This window comes from Lactuca serriola, chromosome 1 (genome assembly GCF_051521515.1).
Source record: "Lactuca serriola cultivar US96UC23 chromosome 1, Lser_US96UC23_V15, whole genome shotgun sequence".
NCBI classification, from domain to species: Eukaryota; Viridiplantae; Streptophyta; class Magnoliopsida; order Asterales; family Asteraceae; genus Lactuca; species Lactuca serriola.
Window position 1 is genome coordinate 44,754,092 of NC_136408.1, and position 6,189 is coordinate 44,760,280.

Sequence of the window (6,189 nt, forward strand, 5' to 3'; positions counted from 1 at the left end):
ACAATCCAAAGGGCCGGCCTTGGTGCCTTCGACCCTTGAGTATAGTGAGGAAAACTCACCTCGCATGTAGTGCTGAAATGAACTGAAAGTCTCCGACCGTTGTCTCACCGAAAATCCCGAACCATCCAAATAATAAATACCAAGTCAAAACATGAGATATCAATGATCCTAAAAGTCCATATATCCACATAATCCATTTTGTCATTTCTATTTACTGGGCCAAGGCCCAATTGCCAAATCCATGATCCTAAAAGTCCATATATCCAAAGCCCATTAATGGCCCAATTTCTCAATTGTGCCTAACCTCCTAATTGGACTTTAATCTAAGATCCATCATCAAAACTGGCCCAAACCTAACTATTCAGAGAGTCCAGCCAAGCCCAAGTCCAGTTAGTCCAAAGGTGGCCCAAATCCTGAAGCCCAACTGTCAAAAGCCCAACAGAGGGCGTACGCAGGGCGTACTCCTCTGGTATGTTGGGCGTACTTCCATCTTGCATTGACCACCATCAGGGTGGTTGACTTAGTACATTGGGCATATAGAAACTACGTTGGGCGTACGCGAGTTTTGCCAAAACTCTAATAAGCGCTTAATAGCTTAAGCACTTAAGCTCAAACTTCAGATCTATTGATCAAATGTGCCTAGGATTCATAAAGTCTCGAAATTTAACACTTTGGACATCCAGAAAGTTCCTAATACATGGTCTTAATCCATTAAGACCTTCCTACTCCATGCATGAGACACATTTAGCTATTGGGACATCATTCTTTTCACTTAAGACCTTTTCAAGGTTCTGAAAGGACAACTTATCTCGTCCAAATCATGTCATGCACCAACTTGGGACTTTTTGGGACAATAATGGTTCCATAAAGCTAGCATAGCAAGATCTACATCATACAAGCATAAAGTTTGAAGCTTTTTACCTTCTGGAGCTTCTAGGGCACAAAACAACTTCAGATCCACAAGCTTGTACTCCTTCTCCAACTTCTTGGTGCAACACTTTCTTCTCCAACTACTCAAACACACTCAATAAGCTCACACACTCAAGAAAAGGATTAGGGTTTGGGGAAAATGGCTTAAGACTGAGGAGGCTGAGGTAAGGAAGGATTATGAGCTCATAAGGACATTTATATAGCATGCAAACCCTAAATATTAGGGTTTGCATCTGACGCGAGTACGCTTAGCGTACCCAAGTGTATGCCCAATATACTAGGGTGCGCCTAGTACGCTTAGGGTACCTTATGTACACTTAGCGTACTAGTCTTGTTCTCAAAGTTGCAATTTTAGCCCTTAGGCTTCTCATGGGTCAACTCTTCTAACCTTAAGGACTACAAATGACAAAATAATAATAGAAGAGTGGATTCAGAAATACTAGTAAAATCTCGGGATGTTACAGAAAACATAACGGCCTTCCCCCCTGTGAGGACAATCCCTGACATCATGATCAATCCTGCTACACTTGTAGCAACCCATACCCCTAAAATCATCCCACAACACATCATTATACCTTACCTTCTTCATTTCCTCATCTGTTGCATACTGTGGCACCAATAAAACCTTCTCTCGGAACTTGGCAGTGATCTCTGCCATAGTCTCGGTAGTCCGAGGAGATCCAGAAACTCTCACGCCAACTGTTGTACCTCAATCACCATTGCAAACTCAACATAGAACCTAATCGAGAAGTCATCCCATGACATAGCATCAATAGCGTCATCGCCCATCTCATTACCAACCTCTTCCCACCAATATCTCGCTCTGCTCTTCAATAGGCAGGAAACATACCTGGCCTTCGCCTAGCCATACTTGCTAACCACCTCCTACTGACAATGGGGTCCCTTTACCCATGGAACGCAGGAGATCCACAAGCACGGAACTCCCGGAAAGAATAAATGCAAGCACCAACAACAACCATAATCTTCACAAGGAATGTGCCCAAGCGCTCAACCAAGATATCCGAAATACAGTGAGAAATCTCCGATAAGATGAACTCTTGCAACTGCTCGCTAATCGGCTCAACATCCTCATCTGAGCTAGAACCCAAACCAGAACCTAGACCTCCTTCCTGGAAGCTCATCACCAAACTGAAATACAATCATGCAGATGATCATAACATACTCAAGAATCCTATTCTCCAAGTTTCTCAGATTCTCCAAGACTCTCCTCGAGTCGAGTATGGATCCTGTGGTTTCAGTAGTATGGGACTGATACTACCTTCCACACCTATCCATACTTTCGTCAGGAATTATCATGAATCCTCTAAGTCACGTACTCCTCTGGTGCACCAAATATTCACTGAACAACAACACAAAACCGACCGAAGCACCTCCTAGGCTCCCCTAGGTTCCCGTCTTTACCGTGCCATGAGCTATTGAAGAACTCCTCATAATGCCGGTCATCCACCTCATGAATACCACCATATTCACTTAGTAGTTGACTCCCATCATCCAAGAGTTCCACAAAGCACAAAGTAAGCAGCATTTGTGTAGTAACACTCCAATCCATAGAATAATCTCGAGCATTCAAAATCACACACCATAACTTATGCTGGAAATTTCACCCTCACTGCCGGTTGCCTTATGCATGCAAATTATACACAGAACATGATCAAATAGATTGTTAAATAACAGACTCTACCCTAGAACCATAACTAGACAAGGAACAGGATATAAGGTGAAATCAATTATTCTAAGGCTATAAGATCCTAACCGTATACAATCTTTAAAGCATACACTTAGCAATTACTGATTCCAATAATTATTCCCATCTCAACATAACATCCAATACACCTAATGCAACGAGGCATCACATATCAAGCAAAACTATCACGCACTAATCATCTCTAGCATGCAAGTCTACCAGCTCATACAATAGACATACATAGTCATCTCTCCTAACATTCTATCGTGCAAAAACTGAGCAGATCCTTAGCCCTAACTAGCATGTGATACAAAAATCATAAATCAAGTCATATCAAATAACATGTATGGATATTTTGGGAAAACTTACTTGAGCTCAGTTGATTGCATGCGCCATACCTTTTGTTATCTTAGAAAACTCTTTTCTTAAAATACTTTTCCTTTTGAAAACTTTACCAAATCCTTAGTTTGAGTTTAGACACACCCGAGAGTATGTTTGAATCCCTCAAACCAAGGCTCTGATACCAACTTGTAACTCCCCAAAAATCATGGCATAAGAAATTTTGTTTTTAGATTAATAAATTGTTAATACATATTATTCCCATAAAATCAAGGTAACCAAAATTTAGCAAAATATCATCGAATCAGAGTAATTTACAAAATGCAGAAACATGTGGCGTGTGCACTGCAATCGCCCCAAGCTCCTTTATTTGAAAACCGGAGTACCTGAAACATAAACTAAAAATTGTAAGCACAAAGCTTAGTGAGTTCCCCAAAATACCACACAACAAACAACTACAGAGTATCATGCAACGTGCATATAGTTGTCATGGGTTCCCCCCATGGTCTTTATCTGATATGCCATGGGCTCCCCCATGGTCTTTACGTGGAATGTCATGGGCTCACCTCATGGTCAGATATCCAAGTGCCACAGGCTTCCCCAGGGTCTTCCTTGAAAGTATCACGGAGACAACTAGCATTCCACATGACACGTAATCGGATGACATTGGTGCCTTCGACCCATAGATATAATGAGAAGACTCACCTTGCACTGTAGAAAATCACTAAATGAATCCCTAGCTGCTGCCCTGACGGCTTCCCGAACTATCAATACCAACAACATCTAATTAGCAATTGGGTTCCAATCCATAACCACAACTCCATACCTGGGGTAAAAGGACCATTTTACCCCCAACCTAGCCTTGTCTAAATCTATGACCGACACTACAATATGAAAGGTCCAAAGGCCCACTAATCCACTAATGGCCCAATTTTCCAAATTAGGCCCAACCCGATATGGGCCTTTTCCACAGCCCATAATTCGCTTAATTACAATTCAGATTACCTCAAATACCCCTTGGGACAACCTTGTTCAAGGACATGAATCAGAAAAACAAGATCCAAAATCCATCTCGACCCAACTCGCCAAGTTGTCTACACAACTCGCTGAGTTCTACCTCAGCTTAGAAATGGGGGAAAACCAAAACAACTCTCTAAGTTGACCAACCAACTCGCCGAGTTCGCCCGAGACCCAACAGTTTAATGCATTAAGCTGCCTTCATCGAATCCAAGAGCTCCAAAGCTCAGGTTTTGACCAAAATGAGATCTAGAAGGGTAGAGTTTCCAACTTTACCCCTAGGAACCACCTAAATGGGTCCAAACCCAATCCCTAGACTTAAAAGAGTGAGGGCTTAACCATTAAGCACTTAATCATCAAAGACAATACCCCAAAATGCATATCTGACCCCATAAGGTTGTAAAGCCACGTAAAGTTGCCAACTTTACATTCGTAGAAGCTTAGGAGAAGCTCAAATGCACAAGAAGGGCTTAATAAGGGACTTAAAAATGCATGAAGTCCTTAAGACCATAAAGTTGGCACCTTTATGCCAAAAGAGCTCATGAAGATCATAGACCTGAAAGAATAAACACATAGGACTTCTACTTCTGTAACAACCACCCATCCATGGCTAAAAGCAAACAATGTATCCCAATAAGAGATCTAAGCAAATATTAAGCAAGGTTAGAACTTTATACTCGAAATATGCTGGAAATGGAACAGAGAATCAAGATCTAAAAGCTCCTACTTGAACCACCACCTTGAACCAAGTTTCTCTTCCTTCAATGAGCTTCAAACACACCAAAACACACCCACAATGAGCTTACAACACTCAAGTAGGCTCTAGGGTTTCGAGATTAGGGTTAGCGGCTATGGAGGATGGGAATGGGGCCAACACCTGGGACATAAGGTGTTTAAATAGGGTGCAAAACCCTAAAATTAGGGTTTCTCAATCAGCGTCCAACTTGTCAAGTTTACTACCATCAACTCGCCGAGTTGGCTCATAAAACCCCGCAACCCAAAAGCCTCCAACACTCCGAGTTTCCCACCATCAACTCGACGAGTTGGTCCTTAGAAAAAGGGATGTATTCCACAATTAATCTTCTAGATTCCGGGTGTTACAGTGGGAGGTATATGGAACTTTAAGAGTAAAGAACCATAAACTCAATGCATCATAGTTTGGAACTTGCAAGTTTCCAACTGTTGTTGAATCTGCTCAATAGTTGATCAGAAACTAATAGAACACATAGAGATGCACTCAAGGGAGAAAACATACATGAATGAAAATCTTCTCAGCTTTAAGCTAACATCTCAAAGTAAGAATCTTATTTATTATAAGATAATTACATAGTGTGATTTGATTATAAATCAAGATGACTCCTGTGTTTTTTTTACAAAGCTAGTGGGAGCGGAGTAACATTCCTAGCCTTGTATGTAGTTGACATACTAACTCTTGGAATAAAGATCTATATAGATAGATCATGGCGACTTAAAGGATTAAGTAAAATTGCATTAACTGTCAAGGATCTTAAAAAGCTTAAGATAAAGGACTCTGAGAGAGTCATCTTCTCAAAAACCACATGACATGATTTTGAAGAAAATCCTAGTGAAAATGTTTTTGAACTAGATAACATGATTGTATTCCATATGCTGTTGCAGTTGAATTAATCATATATGTTATGATTATGCATAAAGGCCAAATAAGTTGTATGACTTATAAGAACATTCTAAAGTACTTGCGAGAACTAGAGGATTATTCCTAATATAAGGAGTATTTGAAAGAAATCTATGTTTAAAGTTGTTACACATATGCTAAATTTTCAAATAGATTGAGATGACTCTCAGTCACAATCGGGCGTGTCCTCATTATGAATGAAGAGAAAGTTACATGGATAGCGTTTCCATGAAAGTTTTAATTACAGTTACACATCAAAATTAGATTTTATATGGTTTTCAAGAACCACATACAAGGACGCTTAATCTATAGTTCATTATGACTATGCGTAATACCATTACACAAGTATTAATATCTAAGTCATATTTAAGCATATAATACATTCTCAATAGTTTTTCTTTATATATGAGTTATATATATATATATATATATATATATATATATATATATATATATATATATATAACTGAAAATGTTTGTATTTGTAAAGTTTATACAAATCGAGTTTGTCAAATCTACTTAACAAAGCCTAAACCCTGATTCG